This window comes from Embiotoca jacksoni, unplaced genomic scaffold (assembly GCF_022577435.1).
Source record: "Embiotoca jacksoni isolate LCO1_2020_lvr unplaced genomic scaffold, fEmbJac1.0.p SCAF_5, whole genome shotgun sequence".
Lineage (NCBI taxonomy): Eukaryota > Metazoa > Chordata > Actinopteri > Embiotocidae > Embiotoca > Embiotoca jacksoni.
The window spans coordinates 14,530,426-14,558,064 of record NW_027185403.1 but is presented as its reverse complement, the minus strand read 5'-3'; positions in this window follow the sequence as shown (position 1 = coordinate 14,558,064).

The following is a 27,639-nucleotide window of genomic DNA, read 5'->3' as shown; positions in this document are numbered from 1 at the left end:
TTCAGCTGCTCTCCTGTCTGGATGAGACGTTTGGACTTCCTGTTAGTGTGATGTCACAAACTCTTGCTCATGTCATATGTCTGCTCTCAACAGATTTCACTTTACAACCATTTATGTGGGAAAAAAAATACAGAGTGGTGCCTCTGTTACAAAGCTAATAAGCTAAAAGCCCAAAGACACCCTGTGATAGGCCTGGGCTTGTGTAACTCAGAAAATAGTCAGCCGATCAGAAGGGAGGGACTTAAAGACACGGACACCAAATAGCTTGTTCTGGATAAAGCTCCACGGAGCTGCTCAAGAGAGATGTAAAACTTCTTTGAGATGATTTTTAAAACAACAAACATATATTTCTATGCACACCAGAAGTATATGGGACCTTTAAAACAAAAGTAACTTTATTCTCACATTTAATTAGAAAGTGGTGGTGGCTTCTAATGCTGTAAATCACATTTGTAATTGCTCAGTATACAATGCCCGACTAATAGACTCGTCTTCAATTTTCTTTTACATTTTTGTGATTTACCCACCAAACACATGTTGTGCTACTTCTACATGTACAGGACACTGCACCCTAAAGCACAAAACCATTACTGAACCACTTAAATTGCAATTTTATTTGAACACTATATACTTCAGCTGAAAAAAACCTACCATACTCTGTGAAAGGCTAAAAGTGACTAGAAGTGAAATGCCCTTGAGTGGTAGATTGCCCCATTGTATCATGCTGTCTCCCATTTGTTCACTTGTGCAGCTTGATCTGAAGGTGCCAGGGTCATCGAGTCCTCATGACATCCAGTCCATGCTGATAAAAGGGCAAACTCCTTAACCGTGATTAGCGGCAGCACTAGATTACTACAATTAGTGTGTACTCACCTCCGACGTTCGAGGTGAACGGCCTGACGTGAGCGATTCTTAAATTCCTTCACTCTCACGCCCAGTTGGACCACTATCAATGAAAGCCTTGATTCATCCCCTCCTATGTTTTCAAATCTGCTCCCTTAGGCCATTCCTGTCCTTTATAAGACGGAGATCATATCCATACATGTCACTTGTCATACATCACTGTCTTCACATGTCATTTGTATTTGCCGTGTCAATGCTGCCATTTGACAGCCAGTTCTGGTTCAGCGCAACAAAATGTCAAATTTGCTGACAACATAAAAGGTCACTAAAGAGCAGTTTAGGGAGTGTGTTTTAATATCACTGTGACTAACTAGCATTATCAATACAGCATGAAATTCCACTGGTGGTGATGTCCAAGCTGAGAGAAAATGTTAAGTGAATTAGGGATAATGAGGACTTACAAATGAGAGTCAGTATGACTGATGTGTTTCCCATCTTTTGGCGACCGGGATTGGGGTCACTGGTTTTGAGGCAGAAAAGTCAAAGCACAACTGAAGGCTGTTTTTTCTTCTTTTGTGTGCTTGATTTTCCTTTGTCTTGTTTCTTTTTACTGTGGATGATCATAGCCCACAGCTGTTAATTTCACAGTGCACGTGTAAGCATTCACCAGCGTGCAAACACACAAGCAGACGCACGCACACACACACACACACACACACACACACACACACACACACACACACACACACACACACACACAAGCAAGCAAGCACGCATGCAATCCTACCTTAGATTGATTTAGTAGCACAGACTAAAGAATAAAGCAATATATTTCTGCATGATTCAACCACATTACACCAGCTCCATGCTGATTCTAGCTTGGTGCTGCAGACGCACTTCCAATTTGAAAACGACCAAAAGGACTTTTTTTTTTTTTCTTCCCCAGACACTATTATTATGTCATGTAGGTCAGCTTGTGAATCACAGACCGAGAGGGAGGGAGGAGAGTAAACAGAAAAGCAAACAACAACCAAGTCTGATATTTAATTCTCCAACGACACCTAATCTCCCTCAGCAAGGGATTGTTTTGTGTCAGCAGGGGTCCATAGCAGCAACATCTATGAACATGTCTTCCACCATCTCCTGCACATTACTTGCAAATTGGAGGCAGGAGGAACCCTGGGCGCCCCGTAAACTGTCTTTAGAGACTCGTGCGCTCTCTCTCTCTCCATCTCGCTAATTGGTTATCTATCCTCATTTTACCCTTTTCTTTGGTATTCAGAGGGCGAGCTTCTCTTACTTTGTCGTGGCCAAACCGCTCAAGATAAGAACAAAATATCTCTTCATCAATGCCACAGTTTCATGATTGGAGTACAGTACTTCACCCTGGAAAGTGTAAGGCAATATTTAAGAAGGAAATAATGTCCTGACTTAATGACTGCACCTTCTTTATTAACTCCTTTAATCACCTGTGCTGTCAAATATAAACAAACCGGGTCATTTATTCATTAAAGCAGGTTTCAATTTGCTGCCTCGCACAATGTTAGAGTGCCCTCTAATGACTATATCACAAGACTTTACAGCTTAATTTACCAACATACCAGCTCAGCCTCGTTAAGTATGCACACAATTTCTCAGCTCTCCCTTATTAGCCAGACTACATGTGAATATATGACTCGGCTCCAAATAAAACTACACGCCATGATTGTGTAAAAATCCTGCCCATTTAATGTCACTCTTCTATATCTTTCTGTTCAGCTTTCACTGCTCCGTTAATTCCTGCTGCCCTCTGCTCAGGTGCTTCTTTGAAATCCTGTGACAAGGATTCACCAACAATAGTCTACTTTTCAGTGTTTATACATATTTGTTTGCTGGTGACCTCCAGTGCACACGTGTGCTTTTATCTGTGCTGGTTTTCCTCTGGCAGAACCATTCGTGTATTTAAACCAAATTCCAGCAAAATGCTGATATTGTTTCATTTTAGGTAATGGACACATTAATGAATAAGGTAAATTAGTCATGAGTGTGTCTGATAAGCTTAAAGACTGAGGTTATTATAATTAATTACATATTATTCTATTAATCCCTTAAAAGAACTACATTTATAGACAAACAAACATACAAATTAAAGGTAACAAGTGACCTTTTTGACTGACCCTTTTGAATTTGTTTTGTAGTTGCAGTGAGCCTTAAAGAAACACTACCTCAGCTAACAACATGAACTCCACTTGTATGAAGTTAAACCTTGAGGAAAAACACACTTCAAAGCAAATATCACATATGTAATGAGTGTGGCTATTCAGATTGTTGTCCACTATCTTCATTGATTGTGAGATAAAAAATAATTAGATCAGGATGGTTTAACAATTTTGCTGAATTTTTATAGGAAGAAAAGAAAAGCACTAGCAAGAATGTTTAGTTTTTTTTCTTTGAATAAAATATCCTCCCTCTGAAGGTATAATGTTCTAATTATATCACACAGAAATAATATAAATCAAACAAGAACAAACACAGACATATAAAGATGCAGTTTTACCTTGATTTATATTTATGTTTTCCCTCCTCTTCTGCCTCCACCTCCAAGTTCAGTTTTGGCATTTGTTATCTTGATTATAGACTGGGGGATTATAATTGAATATGTATTGGTCTTTGTCCATGCACAACTCTACATTAATCATTTCTCTTCTAATCCAGCCTGTCTTTTATCTTCCCACATAAAGGAGAGTTAATCCCTAAATTCCTCTTGAGAGCACGCAGTCATTTCCCACTGCTCACTTGATAAAGTGCCATTGGCTAGTTTTGTCAGGTGATGATTGCAAGGTGGCAATCAATACTTAAACCTATCACTTTTATGTCAATTTACATGTGGGAGGTTTTTTAATGACTTACAATAAATAAGCAAGTGAAGTCAACTGTCTCTTTTACAGTTTCAGTTTATTAAAATGCCCTTCAACAACTGAGCTTCATAGAAGTCGAGTTAATCCTGCACGTACAGTTATCTGGTTTTGGGATAATGATGCAACTCCTCAACTCCTTGGCTTCGTACAGGATAATGTAGGCTAAAAGTCTATATTTATGGAGGGTATGATATTAGTCCTTATGGAGTGGTGAACTTTTGGTGCTATTTTTAGGAACAGGAGTAAAATCACTTTATTGGGGAAAGCCATTCTGTCCCTCCTGGATTTAATGGATCTGCAGATATATTTGAGGAGTTCCCAGCAGGAAGAAAAAGATAACACAAACACGCACACATTCCTATAGCTATGGCAGTAAAAATAATAATAATAATTAAGAATTAAAAATAACATCCACAAATAACAATTCTCTTCACCTCAACTTAATTGGATTCAAAATTGATACAGTTAAACACTGTGATTATAATATTTGTACCAGGATAAAGAATATCTCCTAAATTCTCCAATACTATATTCTGATTAAGGTTGCCTATAATCCTTGATCTTGTGACCAATTACGCAAATGGATAATTAGAAAAAAATGAACGCAATGCAAAACATTGTCTAAATTATAAATGTAGCCAAAGTCAGTGCTTTTCTTAGGAACTCAAATACAGTAAATGTTATTACATTGAATTTACACTGGGTGCTGTAATGCCAAACACAACATGAATGTCTTTGCTGGTTTCAAACTGACACAGTTGTCACATTTTTGAAATAGCAAATGTACTTTTGCATGCTTTTCCTCCCATGGGTGTGTTGGTCTTAAAATGAAGAGTGGTCAGGTGTGTTGTTGGTGCATCGCTATGTGGCTGTCAGGATCCCCGTCTGTCCCTGTGTTCTCCCCTATCACCTTTTCCTCATGTTCCTGTCACTCTCCCTGTTTTGTTATTGTCTGTCATGTGCTTCATGTTTTGGTGTGTGTCTGGAGGGAGTGGATTAATCCACTGCCCGCCTCCTGTCACCTCCCACTGCCACACCTCAATCAGCTGGCACAGCTGCATCTCATTCCAGTAATCACCACCTGGCAGTATATGAACCCCGGTCCTGCACTCCACCTGTGCCACTTCATCTGATCGTCTCACCTGGTACCAGGCTGCAGTTCTGCAATTCTGTTTGCATGTTCTGCAATTCTGTTTGCAACAGCCTGTCTGTCTCCTGCCTGCTGCAGTCCTGCCAGTGTGCCTGTCAGCCAAATTACCTGTGGTGCTTACCTGCTGTCCAGTGTTGATCCACGGAGATCACCTGCGACATAGAAGCCGTCCTGCATTGTTTCTCGGAGATCACCAGTAGACGTGTCTTGGTAATCCTGTGTTGCTCCACGGGGAAGCCACACAGTCAACCCCGGGTGGTGTCCTGTGTCAGTCCATGGAGATCACCAGGTTCCCAGCCTTCCAGCTCGGTGTCGGTCATCTGAGACCGCCTGCCTGCCTCCTTGTCTGTGCGACCCCGCCCGGATCACTCAGTTTGGCCAAGCCTGTCTCAGCTCCGGTCACCAGCCTGTTCCTGCTCTGGCATGAGCTACTCCGGGGAGGATTACGGGGACACTCTCTCCCTACGGACTCTGTCTGAGTAGTTGCCCTGACCCGTAGAGATTGTTTATCAGTTTTACAGCAGTTACAAAATTGGTTCTGTGTTCACTCACGATTCCCTGGACTGTTTCCACTGTTCTGTTTATAAATAAATGCTCGTTATCCCAAGTCATCTGCTGTGTGTGCTGCATTTGGGTTTGTAACCTCACCACCACATAACAGTAGCAGCTGAAATCAATTGCACAATTGACCAACAATGTGCGCGATTATCATTGTACACATCTGTGAACGAGCAGAGCTGTTTCCTCTACAGAGAAGGTTAGAAACTGGCCAAGGTGCATGCTCACATAGCTCTTTGAGGGGACAGGACACTCTGATGGGTTTATTTCATGTTCTGTCAAAAACACACCCGATTTAAGCAGGGCACCAAGTACAGCCGTTTTGAGCCATGCTCCCAAGTTTGCGATCCCATTATTGCTGTTAAACTAGCAAAATTGGATGAAACATGCCCTAAATGCACTTGCGCTGTGGATTTGAAGTTGTGTGCTGAGATTGTAAAATAGTCAAAGGAGTGACTCTTATCTCAATCTGCCATTCACCCATCTTTATGCTACACACAATATCACAAAAACACCAGGAAGACTATTTCCAGGTCACAATATAAAGAATTATAGAGGGTGTCTTAAACTTCACACCACTGTGCAATAAATATAACCCATTATTCCTCCTCTTCTCTCAAAGTAGATAGAAAGTCTTAGCTTCCAAAAGATAACGCATTCACAGGATAGATCCTCAACTTTTCAAATATATATTTCAGCAGTACATTTCACATGTTGGTTTTCCCACATTTTCAAATTGAAAATACACTGCTTTGTTATTTTTGCAGACCAAAACTAACTTACATCATCAATCAGTGCTGCCATCAGGAGTCATGCCAGAGATTGCACACTTTCCAAAGACAGAAAATACGTAGGCTGGCTGGAGCAAACCATTTTGACTGCCCAGATTATTCCCAACCTAGCAATTTCTATTTAACTCTAAATCTTAATTTTGACACTTTATTTTAGGTTTAGTCCTTAAGGGTCCTTTCTCTCTCATTCACCAATTGTACAAAGCACTGCCACATAAGTAAAGTATGAGATAATTTCACTGTTGAGGTTTTTCCAAACAGCCAGTTTTTTTGAATGAGTGGAGGCTGTTTAATATCGATCACATCAGTTGTGCATTAAGTAAATTCATAAATACTTTTAAAATGGAGACCTCAGGTAGCAAAAGTGAATTCAACTGAAATAATCTTAACATCAAAACAGGCAACAATGTCAGTGTGTGTGTGTTGGCATTCATTAGTTCCTACTTTGACTCTAAATTGACCCGAGCTGATGAGGGTGTGTGCCTCAAATTCAGGATTAAACTGAAGCACATATAACCCGAATGCAAGGTTTTATCATGTACTGTACTTAAATTGAGGTGCTTTAAAAATAGGCATACTATAGCTTAGACCATTCACCCCAGGAGACGGATAATTTCACTTGATTAACAAACTAGCAAAGATAAACATCTGGTAGTAATTAACCTTCAGACCTGCATTCATGCCCATAGACCGGCATCAATCAGTGAGGCTGGGCTTAAATCCAGTTCTCTAAAGCCCATTTCTTTCTGCAACAACTGCTACACTTTATCGCCATACAGAGGCGATTGTACCACTGCGGGTCAAAGGCCATTTTCACAGAAAGCTCGTCGACACTTCACGGTCCTGAAGAGAACTTGATTTATTGCTATCTATCTGCCTGTATCCTTACAAATAAGCATGCCTAAGAGAGGCTGCCAACAATCACAGTCGGAAAGAAAAATATCCACCAATTAGTCATACTGCGACTCAAATCGAGTTAGAAAATAAATTTATCTTTTTTGACCTTGCGTCTTGTTGCCATGGAGGATGATTTTGCCAGGCATGTACAAATCATCCAGGTGTCAATATTTACTCTTGCCAATTCAGAAATGCTGCGTGTGCACAGCACTCTGGGAGAAATAAACAACATCATAGAGGCTGCAGTCTTTATCCACCTGATCCACTACTTTGTGGCCAAGGTTACAGAGGCAGCACAATCTTCCGACTGTTCTGTGTGACGGCATATAGGCCTTTTTTTTTGCGTGGGATAAGGCAAAATAAACAAATGTAGGCTGCTTTGCGTCTGTGTGTGGTGCATTCAACACCTATTGCTATTTGCTTCTGTATGCTGCTGTAGCGAAAAAAATTTCCCCTCGGGGATTAATAAAGTAAATACCTACCTACCTACCTACCTACCTATTGTGAAGCTGTGGAGATTCAAAAATTGTGAATTGAATGCTAAAACCAATGAATTTGGCAGCAAAACTATCATGTACGAAAATCCACACCGAAGAAAATAATAAAACACAGTTGTTTTTAATGAAAGTGATGAAAATGTGGCAGCTTTTTTCATTAAAAAGCCTGTGGTGCTTCGTTAGACAGGTAGATTTTCCTAATAGCGCATTACTACATCACAGCACAACAAGTATCAGCTATGCACACAGAGCAGCTAGGAGCAGACTTCTCTGAGCAGCTTGCAAAACCCGATGGTATAAGACTGCTGACTAGGGCTCTGGTGCCTGAATATTGTCATCAAAAGAGAACAGAAGAGGGAAAAGTAACTTCATCATTCTGTTAGCACGTGTAGCAGAGATGTGGTGCCATTATTTTATTCACTTCTCATTGCTTTTGTGAAAAATTCAATGTGTTTCCTCTGTGAATGCTGGTCGCTATTATCATGCAGTAGTCGTGTCTGGAAAAACAGCACCAGCATAATCAAACCTGCAGTCATGGGTTTGTTCCAGTCTGAGTTGTGCCACCTATTAGCAAGAAATGCAAATGGAGATTTTACAGCAGCAGATGTAAACATCTACTCTTCATTTCAGTGGAGTTACACTTAAGTAGGGCAACCTGGTGTTACTGTAGGAGACCAGCAAATAGGTTACGTTTTACAATCACAGGGTAGAGACACAAGTTTCATTTTAGTTTTTAATCAATTCACAAAAGTAACATCTATTTGACACAGCCAATAAAATCTGATAGAGCTGTATGTAAAATGTTTTTATTATGCACATACAGTAACTGTGGTTAATTAAAATGGCTGAATTGCAAATATATTAGTTCAAAATCAACTTATTCAATTGTTCCCAGGCAAACATAGGGGCGCCCAAAAGTCTGAGACGACTTGAGAAGATACTTTCCTTGTGTTTCTATACCTGCAGAATCCATACACTAAATTTGACAACATTTCACATAAATGTCTAAAAGGATTAATTGGTCAAAAGACAATTTTATATACAAGTTCAAAGGTTAACATTATGGGACATCAAAATGTTGATCAAAAACACTTCTGGCCATTATTCAACACCATAAGTCAGGAACAGAAGGGGACAGGGTGACCATATTTCACCTTAAGGCTAATACTGAATTGGTGACTCTAATCTTGGATGTCCACCTTGAATCAGTGGTGACTGTGAAGATATTCTGTGCTGTCAGGTTGAAGATGTGTGAAACATCAATGTTTTACATTTTGTAGCTTCTTTTCAGCAACATCTATATTTGAAGTTAGCTGTCAGTCAGCTCTAGAGGCCAGGCCTCTGAACATATACAAGGACTCCTTCGATGTCTTCACTACATGCATTATGAGTCATGCTGGGATTACCAAAGGTTGTAGTGTGTCTGGCATGGAGTGATCAAGGTGGAGTCCATTCAGTAGGTGTCACACTTCAGTGGAATAAACCCCCTCCTCCATATTTGAATATTCATACCACCATGTTTCATTGCGGGATTAATCCACCGCAGTATCATTGTATCTAGTGTTTGTCCCCTTACTTGGCTTCATCAGTAAATCTGGCTTTGTTCCATCATCCACTGTGAAATGCTGGGATGCCTTAGCCCACCCTTTGTGCTTGGACTTGTTTCCTCTCTCTTGAGAAGTGGTTAAGAGATGCTACTCATCCTCTGAGACTGTTACTAGCCAGCCTTTGAAAGGACTTTAGCTGATGGGAGTCTTGGGTTTTTGTATTTAGCAAGTTCTGTATCTGTGATGAAGTTGCTTTTTCTGTCTCTCAGAGAACAAATATTGATGTATTGATCTTTTGATGGTGTGCTCCTTTTTGGTCTGTCTGATCATACTTACGATACAGTGCTGTGCAGTACCCCTTTAGAGACCTCGTCTAACCTTCAGATGTGAAGCCTAGACAGCATCAACTCTTTGTTTACCATAACAATATGACTTCTGACATCATATTTCTGCTGGAAACATGAGGCACAGCCATATTCGTAACAGGTGAACACTGGCTGAAAGTTGAACAAGCCATTGATGAGTCAATCTAATCTACGTGGGGGACATCTCTACGCTTTTTCAATTGAAGGGATGCACCTTAAGGAAATCAGATTTTTTGCACAGCTGAGTTAGCATCATCAATGCCAAAAAGTTGACTGCTGACCTAGAAATACGCAGAATTTGAAATGTTTCTTCTTCATCTTACACATCAAAGATTTCTGTTTTGAAATGTTTCTAAATCCTCAAACTTTCAGTATATTTCCAGGTTTACATGAATATATGACAGATTTTTGGTTTAGTCTCAAACTTTTAGACCCCACTCTGAAATTCATTACAGTAAACTAGTCATTGCAATGGTTCTGAAAGTATTTTTTAATCACTACTGACATCTATAAGATGTCCAGGTCAGACCAGGATATTTGTTGGACCTGTTCCGAAATAATTTTTCAAGCTGTGGATCTGAATGTAATGCTACACACATATAACGAACTGAATGGCAGTAAAACCTGCTGAGGCTGATAATGACAGCCTGTTGATTTCACTTGAATATCCTGAGGAGATGCCCATGGCCAAGTCACAGACATCAGTTTAATTTTAATTTTGGAACTATTTCAGCTGGATGCAAAAATATCCACTGCTGCTCCATGTCGTAACCACTCAGATATCTGCTGGGTTTCTACAGACATTGAACACCTTGGCTTGGATGTTTAATGTTCAACTATCATTAAAGGAACTTTACATTAAAAATGTAGAGAGGGTCATGAGAGATAAAACAATTCGCAAAATTACATTTAGAGTTCCACAGCCACAAGCTGCAACAAATGCAGCTATAACACTTAGTGCATGCAGATGGAGTGGATGTTTAAATTGCTGCAGTTATTACTTTCTTTGCCTGTAGAGGACCACATCAACATGTCACTGTCCCTTTTTTTTTTTTTAAATGGAACAAATTCAAACTAGTATGTAATTACTTCAAATCCAATAAGCCTATACATTACAATGCCCCACTTGCCCCCATCATGTGATCATAAAAAAATGACCTACCATTTAGTCCATATGTTTGCAATATGTAGTTTTATATTTGTACTGTGTTATGAGACTGTGGTGCAACTTGGTATTTCCCATTAAAAATTCTGTCACTCGAAAAAAAAAAAAAAAAAACTCCCCAAATAGTGCCAACTGGGCCATGTATCTCATCATTTAAATCTTGCTGTCTTATCAGTGATGACCTTGCTACAAACTCATGGCAAGGGTCATGAGAATGAGTGTGGCAGTCAGACAAGTTTTTAGAGTTGACATTGCTCCATTCATCTCTGTTGCCTCCAGACAATCTAGCAGGTAAGTTCTCAGATTTGTTGTTGTGGTGAGGCAGCTGCTTTTACAAAGTTGGCAATCACTCCTATCTTTGTGGGTAATTTTGTGCTGCCACACACCAAATTTTAAGAATGCCCTGTGCTGGACCTTCATGCAATTTACCTAAAATGGTCCTTTGCACTTATAGACAATAGATTTTGAATTTGGACATGACATTTAGATTGTAATTCCTTTCTCTAAACCCTCGCCCAATCTCTTATATTTAGCACAGTCTTGGCGCAATGGTGACAGTTCTCTCTGGAGTTGACACTCGGTACTCCATACTTTACCTGGGTACATTTGAATCCAAACTCTGGTTTGGTTAATAAGAGCATGGCCATGGTACAACAATCCATGCATTAGTCCTTTTTCTGGATCAGCGTTCTCGGATATGGCACGCACCAGGTGTAAGAAATATACAAATCAGGAAGTCAGAATCAGGATCGCTGGTGGTGACATAATATCAACATTACTTGACTGTATGTCATGGTTTCCAACATAAAAAAGCAATTATCTGCACGATCTTGACACTTGCATCCGCTTCCTTGCATGTCTGATGATTTTTTTAAGACAAGGTGTTGCGCTTGCTTCTTGTCTGTGCACCCGAAACAAAAACAGCAGTACCGTAAGGTAATACTCCATTGGAAAGCTAGCTGTAGGAACGGTATCATTCGAATTTGGTGCACATTTTAATACAAGTGCCATGTGGATAATGATGTACTGTGAGCATTCTCGGATACTGAACATAAAGTTATGCCAGCAGGTGGTTGGGAGGAGGTGAGACAGAACTCGAGCATGGTGAAGTTTAATCATACCTAAAGTGGCCAAAGTTTTCAGTTACAGGCCTCCTCCATCATCTAATAATGATAATAAGTAAAAGACTGAAGGCTTTACCAGTTCCGCTGGTATAAGGGTCAGACATTGCAAGTATGGATAACAGCAGGCTAACAGCTTCTAGAAGTCAGGGTAATAAATTCAGAAATCCAGTCACCTGCAGGTAATCATATGGTTTTCTCCATTTAATTTCCAAAACTCAATTAGCTTTTCCCTCCAAGTACATCAGCAAGTTACAAGAAACATTACACACAGCTAAGAACATGCTCATTTTTAGACTCTATCTAAGATTGTTTGACATAGATTCACATTTTCCCGTATGCTCATTCTTTGTGGAGGGAGAAGCCTCTACTAACAGATGGCCGTAGCAAAACTTTTTTTGTGTGTGTGAGTTTGTTAACCCTCTTTTATTGAGTAGGGTGGGGAAAATATCGAAGTGAACAAATGGCATTAAAAAGCTATTTTTCAAAATAAAGCTAACGCTCATTCACAGCAAAAGGAGAGAAGTAACAAAAAACCTCATGATTTATTGTGAGTGCTCAGATTTGCCTACCGTTGATTAACTGTGTCCTTATCTGGCACCACCTCAAACATTATGCCTAAATGATGATTAAAAAGAAGCAGTGAAGAGTGTAGAAAAAGGTGAAATAAATATGTTCAGTTAATTTGAATAAATGTAAATAACGTCAAAGTCTATGTTTTTGTTCTTTTTCCACTTCATTTACTCTGTTGAAGGCTACTGATGAATATTAAGTAGGTTTACCCAGCTTTTTTTGTCAGTTGAGGTGGCTTACCATAATGACACTGCCAAGATGGTGTTGTTGTATTAATTTGGCAAACAAAAGCCATTCATCAGTGATTTTCTGTATCTATCAAACTGTTTAACACAAAGGTGGGAATTTGACCCAAACAAAAAGCAATCTGATTTCCTCAGTTAGCAACAAACATTGGGAGATCTCTCATTAACCTGATGTCATCATATTGTACACTGCAACACGACACACAGCTGATCACATTATTTCCATCACCAGCTGCCTCCAGAGGTTATAAGAGGCAACAAATCCACATAGAAATAAGAAAAAAATGTTTATTCTATATTTTGTAAATGAGGTTTTCAGTAGTTGTCCAAACTTTTCTTGTTCAACTTGATGCAAGAAAACTTTTAGAGATGGTTTAGTTCCTAAACATCACTCTGCGGAACTAAGTATTCACTATTGCCATGAGAAAATGACTTGTTTTTCTCTAAAATACTAAGATAAAACATATTTAAATATAATCTAATATTTTACCTTGTGGCAAGACTGGTGCATGTTGAGTTGTGTTAACATTCACTCCAACCTCTCAAGGAGTATTCATTTGTTCCCCACAGTCCCACTCAGATATACCGTTATCTTTCTTAGCCTCAGCAAATCAATACCTACCTCAGCTACTTTGGGAATCATCCATCCACACACATCAACTAAGAAGTGATGCTTCAGAAGCACAAAGCTGAAATCCTTTGTGGAAATCTTTGCTTGCGTTAGCATCTTCAGGTATATATCTCTGTGGTATATTGGAGCTTTTAGAGCATACTGAGAAAACGGTAACTAGGTAACACAACTTCATCATTGTACACGTTGGTTATTAGTGGAGTTATTTCTGCACACTTTCTATGAAGGAATGTATCGCTTTTAATGCAGTGGGCGAAGGTTTCCAAGGGAAACACTTCCAACGTGTTACCAAATCAAATATCAAACATTTAAATCAATCCATTCCCTCATTATAAGTTAATTTCCTCAAGTGTTGCCCGATGTCTTGGAGGATAATTATTAAAAGTGCCTTTTATGGAGGTCAGTCAGGTTTGGTTCAAGCTATTAATCTAATTGTGTGTCATTTAAATACCCTAAATCATATTGTACATGTTTACATTTGACATTTCTTTGCACTTACCAGTCCAGTAATATCTTTGCCTGCTTCCTGTAATCATCAGCATATGAATATTAATGTGGTATCTCTCCAGGCACTTCATCTAAAATGAATGAAGACGGGCCTCCAGCTCAGAGAGATCTGCACAAACATGACATGCTCATTAAAGACCAATTGTATTATAACGTGCACCTGTCTGGAGAAATGAAAGGTAGCTTTCCTTCCCTGCGTTGAAATGATCCTTTATATGTTCTGCTGTTTTATGTGCAGTGACTGCGGTTTGACTGTTCTGTCGAGTTTTACAGGAATGATTTAATGATTATTTACTGACAGATGATTAGACTTGAGGGTGACAAAAATAATTTACTGCATTAAATGAACTCAATCACTTTATCAACATTATATTATGTAAGATTTTACTCTGACATTTATGACTTTTAAACATTATGTCTATTGGTCATTTTGCAAACAGCATACTTCAAGGTGTGAAGGTGGTTAAATTCGTTTGCTGTTTGCAAATGTTTTAGTGGAGACTTAAATTTGCCAGGCAGGAGTGGAAAGGACTTTAAGTGTGAAATTAACAGCCATTTTATACTAAAATAGGATTTTCTCTGGAATCATGGGCAAAAATGTTCAACTCTGTTCACACGCCAGGAAGTGCTGAGCCCAGATGGGTCAGGTCACATGACTGGCTTTCACATCTCATATGCTAATATTGCATATTGCAATGGGAGTTGGGACCAAAGACCTGAACCTGGCAATCTGAAAGCAAACTGGGACCTAATTTGACTGTCTCCATCCAAATGAGTAACATCATTCTGAAGGTCTGTTTGTTTGGAAAAGAAAAATCTCAATAGGCTTCAACTAAAATCCGCTTCTTATAAAAGACAGATAAATATTAGGTTTTTAATCAGGTCTAATGTGGACATATTTTTGAAACTTTCATGACTACCAGAAGGAAAAGCTGCCTTGCTAAATCATAACGTACTTCTCTTCTACTGTATATCTGTGGTGAATATGTGGCATCAAGGATTTGGCAAGTGAAGCAGATGCCAAATGATTGTGGTTTAGTTTGTCAAGGAGGTTGTATTTTGGGTACAGTTTGTTTGTTTGTTAGTTAGTTTGTTTGTATCAGCAGGATTATGGAAAAACTACCAGCCCGATTTGCATGACAATTGGTGGAAGGGTGTAGCATGGGAGAAGAAAGAACACATCAACCTCTGGATCTGAGCCACAGATTATTTTTTACATTCATTCACATTTTGAGATCGGTCATTCGGCCTACTAAATTCCATAAAAATCCAGCGGATGTAAGTAAAGCTCAATCGTTATAAAAACATAGGCATTTCTAGTAATGCATTGTGTCCATATCACAAACTACATTCACCGATACCAGTTATCCTTTGGAAACACATGTACTTAACTTGAAGACTGAATGAATACAGCAAGCAGTCTTTATGGAGCACTTGAGGACGGTGGTGTCACAGGTAAGTACAACAACTGAGATGTGAGGCTTCACCTGTACACGAGTGTATTTTACAATCATTGTAAAAGGTTTGGAAAGATGTCCAAAAGTATAAAATGGTTGCAGTTGCAGACTTGTATATCGTAGAAGAGCGGACTATTAGCCATAGAGGAGGTCTGTGCTCATCAATTGCCTTTCAGGTTAAAAGATCAGTTCTGGCAAAATAAGGCTAGTGTGCTATTTATTGTAAATTCAAATAGTAAATTCAATTGGAAAGGTAGCTTGTGTATGTGTAGATGTCTGTGTATTTTGTTTTCCCTTTAGAGTTAGTAATACCAGATTCCCCAAGGTTACTGGGATTTATAAAGGTTTGGAAATAGAGGGTCTATAACAGTGCAATGATAACAGTCTGGGAGATGTCTGCTATATTTCTGCTTTAATCTAAGACTGCAAGGATAATGAGAAACAGGAAAAAGTGCTATTATATCAATATTTAATGCAAAAATATAATTAGAATTAGGTCTCTTCTTGAAGAATGTTTTACAATTGTTTACGTTATTGTAGCGTGATGTCAATTTAATTCTTGAGGATTAAATCTTGCTCTCATTATTAGAAGGTGACCAGTCCAATATTGGACAAATTATTATTTCAAAATCAATATGAAATCAGTCAATCATAACCTAAATCGGAATTCTCATATCGGAACTCAAATTCTTTGATATACAGGAAAGATACCACCATGACACAGTTGGGTCTAATTAAAAAGGATTTATTGTGTAACTTCTCATAGGAAATGACTAAATGACAGATGTGTTTATATGAATGAGAATGCACAAATTACTTCTGATTACTGATGGTGAAGTGAAAGAGGGAATTTGCTACCCAGTTAACAGAGAAATAACTGAATGAGTGAAATTTAAGTCTATAATGATATTTTAGAATTCGCCTCCCTGAAGAAATGAACTTTGTGATGATTTCGACCACGGGCCAGAGACGGGTCCAGATGGTGCCGCTCAGAGGTCTGGTAGATGGAAGTCGAATAACAGGGGTTCCTCCCGTTCTCAGCTTCCAATCCGTTCGTCTGGCTACGATGCTGGCCCTGGGGTCCTGTGGAGGTCGTCAGGCAAAGAAGTCTCGGTCAGGCTGGACGTCGGCAGGTGGAGGCTTGGGTCGGCGATTTACTAATCGTCACTACTTCTAACTCTGATGATCGCTTAGAGCTGGCCTTGTTCGCGGCATTAACAAAAATACTGATAGTGATACAGGCTCGTCAAAATGGTTTGAATTATGTACGTAATCAGCGAAGTTGCTGACGTACTCTAAGACTTTAATTACTTTGTGCGCTAAAAGCTTAACAAAAAGGCAGATATAAAAATGACTAAGTCAAAACTTAGTAAAACTCAAAAATAACTGAAAACTCTAAGAGGAGTGAAATTAACTTGAAGGAGTCTTAAAAAACGAAGGGAAAAGAGTAAAAAATTAATCTACAAGAAAATTAAATAGAATCTAAATCTATGTGAATCTAAATGAATTTGCGAATCTCCAAATCTAAAACGTATCTGAATGTTCTGCTCGAGTCTCCCTCTTTTAAGCTGAAGCGGATGGACAAGGATCAGGGTGACGAATTTCACCTTATCGATACCCTGTCTCAGGTGGAGGGGAGGGGGCGTCATGAGGAGGGGTGTCATGAGGGCCCACGTTTAGAACGATTTGATTCAAACTATGTATAAAGGAAGTCCCTTATTTCACTTCACCAACGTAAGATGAGATATATCATTACAACACAGATCACATTTTAACGATAAGGTCGTTCTACCTAATTACTCAGATAGAGAGGTGAAGGAGGTGGGGAAGATTGAGAGAGAGGGGTGAGAGACATAGAGGAGTAGAGAGAGAGTGTACGCATATTCACGCAAGGTCATAGTTTGCGATGCAGAACACTTTCTACTAATGTCAGTTAGCAGAATCATTGTAAAGTACATTATAGCAGGGTATATAGTTAGGAATCACAAAGTCCATATTTGGTTCTTATAGTTTGTGAGTTTTTGGTGGAGTATGACCACATGAGGGAGACGTGGATCTTCCGGGACGGTCAATACTCTGGTCATCTGACATCTGGAGAGTGTCAACTTTGGAGTTGGTGTATTGACCCAAAGGGATTAAAAGGGATGTCCTGTGGTTTTTGGCTGGCCGGGCGTGGTATCCAAAGTGACATGTTTTATACCCTAAAAGGGTGCGGATACCGTCACTTGTGGCAGAAGTTTGGGGTTTTATGAGGTAAAGAAGGACCAGAGCACTTTACCAAAAGTTCACATCTGACAGTCATGTGGGGATGAAGTCTGCTTCATTGGTCCTTCTCAGGTCACAGAGATAACGGGTGGGGAGATGTGGTTCTGGCACTTTGTGAAGGATACTTAAAAGCAGGTTCGCTACATTATCTATGTTGTACTTTGTTCCTAACAGCTATCACTGTTTTGTATACCTTTTAGTAGGGCTATTTTACACCAGGTATAATTCCGAATCAGAATAATTTGGAGTTATCAACAGGGATGTCGCAATACCAGAGGTTTGGTAGTTGGCACCGGTCCCACTGCAATTCTATAATTATCACTACCAAGTTCAATACAATTGCAAAAAACAAAAAAAACAAAACCAAACAATGAATGTATCTCTTTACTTGAAAAACTTCAGCAACAAGAATAGAATGGACACTTCATTACATTAAAAAAAACACATTATTGTTGTTTAAAACTAATATTTTGCCCAAAAAACAACAAATAAAAAGGTTTTCTGGCACAACATTTCTACTGCAATGTCCCGCTGCCCGAAGTATGAAAGGAAAACAAATAATAAGCAATAAATAACAAGAAAACTATATATTTTAGTAAAGCAGTGGCATGTAGCCTTCAAGTATTAAAAACAAACAATATTGTGTTATAAAACTCTCATCCAGTTTCTTTGCTTCATGTGAGTTTTTGTGCTTCTGAAAAGTTTCAGATACGGTTGGCTGTGTGTGTTTGCCTCTCCTGCTCTACATCCTCTTCATGCTGATACTGTTAAAAGACAGTTATCAAGTAGAGCTCAAAGAAAACCACAGACACTACTGCAAACACAGCATGCTAATGCAAACAGCAATGTCAGCAGCACTCAGCTGCTGTTATGAGCTATCACTGAGTTAGCTTACACAAACCAACATGAGCTTTTGTGAATGTGGTGGGTGGTGCATCGCTGCAACGGCTGCAGCTGTCACAGTTACTAGCAACATTTCAGGATGTGACCACTGTGACAACATGTTGATTTAATAACCAAAACTGTCACCTTGAAATACATGTACATATATAGATTTCGGCATTTGAGCTGCTCTGATAAGCTTGAGGTGTTTTTGACGTTTGTGTCAAACCTTGTGGTCGTCCATACTTGTTCCTGATCATCAACTTAAATACTAAATGTTCTCATACACAAATCTGTGTTGTTGTTCTTTTCTCATGTCACAGCACCCGTTGCTGCAGCTGCACTTCCTTCTACTATTCTGCATGTTGCTATTGTCCAATATCTCCAGTACCTGCAGCATCTAAGGTACCATAGAAAATAAGAACCATTACGTTTTCAGAATTTTGTTATTATCCTGGTGCTGAAGTATCCATTCTCGTGACATCTCTGGTCAATTAAGCCACTTTTAAACGCATTAAACTATTTTGTCTTGTCTGCCCTGGTTATCTGTAACAGTCATGTGTTTGTCTGTCCACCGAGGTGGGTGATACTGCTCGCACAAACCTGCGAGATCTTATGATTTATTCAAAATAACACATTAATGCTGCTTCCACTGAGGCAGAGAATCAATTCCTGTTTGCTGGAGGGTTTTTTCCAGGAAAGAGGTGCCTGTTCACAGGTGTCAACAATGGCAAATACAAAAGCTTTTATGCACAGTGTATAATGTATAATGTACAACTAACACTTTGGGTGTTAGTCTTGGATAGCCTTCAAAGGACGTCTCTCCTCTGACTGCACACCAACTTACCGAGGACTTCTGTAATTTGACATAACAGACGGATGTAATATTATAGACTTCGGTGTTATATTATGCTACCAGTGGCCCAGTGTACATACATTTTGGCAGGCTGAGTCAATTCAGAAAAGGTTACACAATAATATTTATTAATTCTTACAGCTTTCAAGAAGCATGCAGGTACACCACTGAAACAATACGTTTTATGAGGCCCAACATTTTGAGACTAAACCAACAAGGCTGCAGTCCGTGTTCACAGTGCTCGTGATGACTGATAGAAATCCACATTTCTGCATCAGTAACTAATGCAAGTCATGTCTGTCGCTGCATCTGTTCTGTTGATATCCTGCTCTTTGAAGCTCGCTGAGTACAGGCTGCACCAAAAGGCTATTCTGCTTTTATTGCACTGCTTATCACTTTAATTTTTTGGCTTGGAGACTTTCCAAAGAGCTAATTCTTTTTTTCTGGATGGTTGAAGGCAGTCAAGCCAATCTTGTGTAGCAGCTTCTGCCATGCTGCACTGCACCTACTACAATCCAAATAGGGTCATAACTAGAGGGTATCTGCATGCTGTTGAAGTGACATTCCTCTCTGCAGAGTCGGTGCGTGTTGTACGATCTGGGCAGCTGTCTGATGTCAATATTACTGGAGGCCACTACACAGGATGTCATAATGAACAGCATGAATAAGCTACAGCCACCGTAATTAGTTGTTTTCTCAAGCTGCATAATTACATAATAGTCTCTGCTTCTCCTACTGTCGTATAGAAACATTGATTTCTTCACCAACTACTCAGGAGACTAAAATAATGGCAGTTTTTACCTCTGCTTAGAAATTCCTCTTAGCAATGACTAAGTATATATAACTATAAAAAATAAAAAAAGAACAAATCAATATTAATATGCAGCAGCCAAAGTCCTGACATAGACCAGACATAGAGCACATATTATAAAGTCATTGCATTGGTGGCCTGTCAGTATTAGATTTGATTTTAAGGTTCTCTTACCAGTTTTTAAATCTCTCAGACATGCTTTGTAGATACGTAATGAGCAGATCCCTCAGATCTTGCTGAGGGCTTCAACAGAAACACATGGGTAGTCTGCCTCTAACCACTGTGGCCTTAGTTTCTGAAACCTTCAGATTTCTGTGGCCATTTTTTTTAAGAAACCTCAAGACTTAGTTTTTTTGCCTGGCCTTTAATTAAATTGAGAATTTGTTAAGTCTTAGGCTTTGTTTTATACAGCTGTTTATCTATTGTTTTTACTCGTTTCAGTGAATTTTATAATTTCTTTTGACATTTCCTTGTTTTATTATTGTGATTTTGAAGTCTTGCTAAATTGTCTGTGCTGCTATCTTACTCTGTGAAGTCCTTTGAGCTGCATGTTTGTATGAAAGGTGCTATATAAATAAAGTTGAGTTGAGAAGTTTGGGAAGACTGTTGGGGTGTCAAATAGCAAGTCTGTCTTTGGGCTTAAGTTTTCGGTTCTGTTGTTTACAGTGTCTGACTACTGAGGTCCTGCATTTGACATCACAGCCAGGAGCGGCACAAAAAAAAAATATGTCCTGACATTGAAGGCATATGAATTAATGATGACTGCTGAAGCTGAAGGTAAGTGAACTGAAGGCATAACAAAGAAAATTCTCAATATGCCAGTGTAATTGACTGTTCGCTAATCCTCTTCCAGAAATAGCGATTGTCCAATTCTTGCTAAGCAAATGTAACAGCAGGCCTGTGAAGCTTTGGATTTCTCTACATGCTGAAGCAGTGTGGATTGTAGTAGGAGAGAAACAGGGAGTGGATTGTAAGGCATGGATTAAACAGTGTGTTTGTCTGCTTTGATGCAAGCTACAAATGTTAGCTTTCCCAGATAACTAGCCCACTAACTTCAGTAATAACTTCTTAAAAAGGCAAGAGCATTTCATCATTTGAGTCCATTGTTATGTGAGGTTAAAGGTTAAATGTCAATCAAACAGACACCCCCCCACACACACACACACACACACACCAAAAAAAAAAAAAAAAAACACTGCTTTTTCAGGCTTATTTTCAAATTAGTGACGAGATTATTTTCTCATGACTTTAGCTAACAACATGAAATAATTTGAGGAGAAACTTTTATGATTTCCTACTTCGTGAGACCAGTTGAATGGGAGTGTATGGAGCCGGAGGCTTTTTGGAGCCAACTTTTAGCGACACTGAGGGGTATTGAGTTTTAATTTTTTTTTCAAATACAGAAGCTACGTACACTTTTATATACGGCCTATGCTCATGATGTGGTTGATTGCATAAATCCTGTCCCGTCCATGTAAGCAGATGGGAAATGACACAAACAAAACAAAAATCTAAGTTCAAGTCAAATAAGTTTTTACCAACGATGGTTTCTGTCATATTTAGTACTTCTCATTACATTTATGTAACTTCTCGTGTTCAGTTTTAAAGTTGGATTTAAATTCACAATTTAATGCTATAAAAGAGTCCTGACATCCTGATTGACAGCTGCTTAGAGTGAAGCAGTTGCTTCCTTCAGAGGTGGGCGTTTTGGAGTCAGGTGGGAGTATGGGCGGGATCTCTATACCATGGCTCACCACTCAGTCACTACTGCGCAGACTCTGGTTACAAATTAAACCACCATTGCAAGATGGCAGTGCCAGTATCAGGAATATTTTGGCTTCACTTTTGTACGGTGAGAGTAACTGGTGACGCATTGTCCACCTTCACAATCAGATTTTCTGCCAAAGTCTGAACTTAGATAGAATTTTTCTTGGTTTAGTGGTGCATAACAATCAAAAACTAAAACACAAGGGGGAAAAAAACACAACGTGAGAAGAATGTAACTAACACAAAATACAAGAGGTTTATGAATAATATTTTACAATAAAGAATGAGCTTTTAATAAGTACTAGTGCAAATGTACACACTATACACAGTATGGGAAATCTATAAATGTAATAACACAGAAATTATGTGTTAATAGTTGATAGATGGGAAATATAGGATAATAAAATGCATATACAGTCGATGATACATATTCTCAAAGTCCTTTGTTTTATATACAGTATGTGAAGCATATTTAAAAAATATATAACAGTAAAGAAAACATAATGGTGTTTTGTTTGCTGCTTTTAGTTTTCTAAAGATTTTCTAGAACAATTATACCAGGCAGTATCATTGTTTCATGACAGTAACAGTGCCACTCCCTGTCTTCTACTCTAATCATCAATGTGAATGTTAATGCTGACTTTTTTCCTGGCACATCGATGTTTAACATTAACATTACCTCATCAGCATTAGAACAAAGACAATAACTGACGGCCATGAGCTAGATTAGACTTTATTTTTTCACATTTTTATGAATCTGAAGATCCTCTGTTTGAAAAGTTACTACAAATTTTGAGCAGTAAACCTGACGCTGTTATGACTGTAAACTGCATAATGTGCTGACATACCAGCTAGAATAACTGTGGGGTCGGGGGAGGGAGAAGAGGAATGCGGAAAGGTTAATCATGTGTTTAGGATCTGAACATTTCTGACATTGTAGCTCAGTGGAAATATCAAAAGGACACCATGGTTTATTCCATACTTATCTATTTTTACCTCAGATTTCAGTACAATGTGAAGGTGAGTACGGGGGCTGACTTTTGTAAATCATCAGTTTTATGCGGAATAAAACCACATCAATCATGATAAATAACTGAACCTCAATGATAAGTATCATTCTTACCACAGTCATACAGCAGTCCTCATCTCTTGGAAAAGTTTAGAAACTGTGGACGCTCTTTACTTCATGGTTCTCTATTGTTTAACAATGTGGTTACCTGGCAACAGCCAACTCCTGAGCAAACAAAACATGACTACAAAGCGAGGACACCCGACAGCCATGGGCCCTTAAGAGTTTACAGCATAATGTTCATCCTTCTTTTACTGAATAAAACATAAAACCTCCTCCACATGTTGCTGTTGTGTTGCAAGAAGATTTTCAGTGGCTGATACAACCTCATCTGAGGGAGGACACAAGGAGACAAGGTGTCTCACATTGCCTTTTCTTTAGTAAATCATGATGGCCACTAAAACTATTGAACTTTCAACGTTTGTCCAAAAAAAAAAAAAAAAAAAAAAAAAAATTTAAAAAAAAAATTGGCTGACATTTTCATACTGTAACCTTTTTCAGGCAAATTGCTTAACTATCATCTCAACTGGTGAAACAATTATTAAAATGGGTTGATCCAAGTGTCTACTGAAAGAGAAGCAGCTGTAACATGTTGTGTCGCTCACAGGCAGAAGAGCAGCAGCCACATCCCAGTACAGGGTGCTGCATTTTAATCTCTACCATGGAGAAGGCATGGACAAGACAAGACAAGACAGGACACACACACACACACACACACACACACACACACACACACACACACACACACACACTACACACACACACACACACACGCACACACGCACACACACACACACACACACACACACACACACACACACACACACACACACACACACAAACACACAGAGGGGTAGGCTCTCTCATCCATGCATGTGTGAAACAAGTTCACTCCAAAGTAAGGCAAAATATTACATTGGCTCAGCTGCACAAACATTGCCTGGGGTCTTGTGGTAGCCTTGCATTTACCCTAGCAATTAAAAAAAAAGGACTTGGCACACAAATGATTTTATATTCAGTTCCAGTCTAAAATATAAAAGAAGTCACAATCTTGCATGACTTCTTACGAATGCTTCAAACCATTTTTTTTGTGTGACTGCAGGCTTGTAAACTTTCTGGATCTAGACTTGAACCGTCCATTGTTGTGCTTACAGTATGTTTGAACGAGTGTATTATAGTCACAAAAAATTAGGTATGTCCATTGTAAAGAAACTCAAAATATGAATGAACGTGCCTTTCATTCATATTTTGAGTTTCTTTACAATGGACATACCTCATTTTTACCGTGCCGGTAATACAACATTAAACAAGTGGGGTTTAATTTAAAGGAATGGTTATGATGAACGGCATGAAGCTGGAAAAAGGCAGCACATACAGTTTACTAGAACATGAAAGATGTATAGCCTGCTGAATAAAGGCTGATGCCACTTTACATGCAGCTTGTTGCCAATATATAACGTAAAAACAAATGCATCGTGCTGTGGCAACTTGAAGCTATAGGTGATAGTGATAACCTGCCTTTATATTGTTTGTGATATATTTGCCAGATACTATTATCACAATGCAACTGTGAAGAAAAATGTGTGCAAAGTTGATAAAAAAGATTCATTTAGCTCAGTTTGAAAGTGTTACATTGTTTTGTTTTGTTCTGCAGCATGTGGTTAACTGCAGACTTTGTAAACAAAACACAATGTACAGGTTGTAAGTAAGCATATGCCATTTTAGTATAGATAATTGCATTGAATCAAAATATAGATTATAAAAAGTGGTTGTCATCTGCCATGCATCTGGATAACCATGATTTTAACAGGGGTCTATAAGTGATCTTTCAGAGCACAATGGTTCTTTTGTGGATAAATTCCACAAATACAAATATACTGAGACTTGCACAGTTAGAATGAGATGCATTTTGATGCTGACTTGATTTGGAGAATCTTTCATTCACACTGTGTTTACCAACAGTGACATTAAGTAATTCTCCAAAATCCTGCATCTTTTGTCTCATTTAAACCACCTCCTTTAAAATCCCCCAGGTGGATCTCAAAACAATGGCCTTGCTTAAAAAAAAATACAAAATATAAATCACACCTTTAATTTTAACAGAGGGGGGGAAATGTGACAATTTTTGCTAAGATTTATTTTTCCATTACAGCTCGCTGTGCAGGAACAAAACATTATATCAAGAATATGTGAAACTTTCAGTGTGACAAAAAAAAAAAAAATTTGCTGTCTCATCATTTAAATAACTCCACAATATTCCTAATGTTATTACAGAGTTTAAGAGATATAGGCAGGCTCCATGCAGCGACAGATCTTGTGCTCATCTCCACTTCAAACTGGGGTACACAGCCAGTCCTACCACAGGCTGTCACTCTTCATCCCGACCACCGACTGGGTATATATGAGGTGAAAGAGCCTCAAGCAGTGGGGAGGAAAGGGGAGGGAAGGAGGAGACAGGCAACGGGAGAGAGATCAAGAGGAAAGGAAATCACACTGTACTTGTGTTCAGTTACTCCTTGTGGACGGCACAGCGAGAAAAACATCTAAAACATGGTAAAGACCATCACATGCTAGCTAAATGTGCCTTAATATAGACACATGCTGCTCCTCTGTCTGACCTCAGCTCACACTCTGGGTTTAACCATGAACATATTTCAGCTCCCTGCACTCAACACACCCACGGCTTTCTAGCTCCTAGAGACTCACTGTGTTTTAAAAGTAAACTGGACAGAAAAAATAGAGTCACAATCTGTAAGGTTTGTGAATATGTACTGGACTAGATTCAGATAAAAAAGACCGCACTGAAATTACTTTGATAGTCAACTTCATTAACAAAGCCTTAACGAGCTATTTCAATTTCCCCGGCTGTAACGACTAATGTCCTGAGCCGACCTAATGTTTAACTCTGGGAGCCAAATGACAGACTCTGAACATTTAATTAATAGATTAATATGTCTGTTTAATTTTGATGTTTGAAAATAAATTTGCAGTCTGTGCCTTTTTTCTTTTCCAAAAGCTGAACAGGGTGGCTTGTGATTCTGTAGATAAACAATCTTCTGGATGTGTAGGATTCAGACATGTGAAGGGATCCATCCTGTCAGTCTTTGAACTATAACGCTAACGTAAGCTGAAGCAGCTCAAGCGCAGATGCATCAGCAGTGATATTAGACCATTGTTTGTCATTATGGCCATAAATGAACAACCATGAAGCTGTTAACGACAAATATAATGACACTTTTGAATGTCATGTATAAGCTAATATCACCAATTCATGTATTGAAGTATTCCACTTATGTAAGAGGGCTGCCCTCTAAATACTGCTTTTTAAGTCATCAGTTGAGAAGCTCCTAACTCACTTTTTTTTTAACATAGTTCTGTCCTATAGTTAATATAGTTCTGTCCTATAGTAGAGCAGAGCAGCTGGCAGATTACCTAACTACAAAACTACTGTAACTGGGATGGAAAAACAAGAGTGGGTGAAAGGACAGGAGGGGAGAAAAATGCAAAGCAGCGTCACTCATTTCTGTTCACTTCTCCAGCTCCAACTTTTGAACTACACATTGGTACAACCTCCTCTGCTATTCAGTGTGACTGACGCTTTGGCTGACAGAGCTGTCAGCAGCCGAGCCGGAGAGATGCTGTGTGGCGCACGAGGATTTCATAACTGAACCATGACCAGGACGCATCTTTTTTATTTCTCTGACTGTGAGGAAATCTTGTGTTGTCACTTTGTAAACCAAAGGCATTAAGATGGAAATGGTAAGATGTAAGATCAGGAAAAAGATTACTCTTACAAAAATGAAACATTTCTATAGATGAGAAGTCGCCATTGTGATGCCTGATAACTGAGTGGTTAAGGCACATACCACATGGGTACAAATGCCATCAGCAGTGACTCCCCAGTTCGATTCCTGGCCTCCCGGACCTTTACTGTATGCTCTATTTCCCCATATTTCCTGTCTGTCTTCACTGCACTTTCTGAATGAAGGCAGAAATGCCCAGGAAATACACACAAAAAAGAAAAGGTTGAACCAAAAGCATATGACAACTTGAAATACAGAAGTTCAACCCGTCCTCCCTCCCCTGGAGCCGATGCGCTGCCCTGGAGTGTTAATTTTGAAATACTGGTTTGATTACAGTCCTATAATGTAATATCCTCATAAACGTGAGCTTAATTGATGCATTTTTTTGATGTAAAACCTTTTTTTTTTAAAAAGAATTCTGGTCGGACATAAACAACAAGCGAGTAATATATTTATGTCATTCTGCTAATGTGGAAGCAAGATCTAATTAAATTTGTGATTATGCTTGGTACAAACGCAGCATGTTAAACGTTATTTAGACCACAAATAGAATTAAAGTTATACGTGACTGCAATTTTAATCAATATTGGGAAAAAAAAACTGCAATGAGATGAGCTATGAAAGATGCGATGTATTCCTCAAGTCTTTTAGCCCCTCATGCTGCTACGAGGAAGTGAGGAGATCAGTTGTGAGAGCAATGACCTCTGGAGAAGCGTCCTGCCCCACACAATGTGATGTGCAGTCACACAAGGTTGTTTGTGTTCTGAAGTCCGGCATGCAATCACACCGCGGCCTGTTTAAGGTCACACGTGTTGGTGTGGGGGAGAGCATCACAACACCTCCAACAGCAACAGGAAGTTTGTGCTGATGACTATTTCTCCATGTTGCTGCACGGCTCAAGCAGTGCAACTGATCGGCTAGCAGGTTCAAACATCTGCTCTC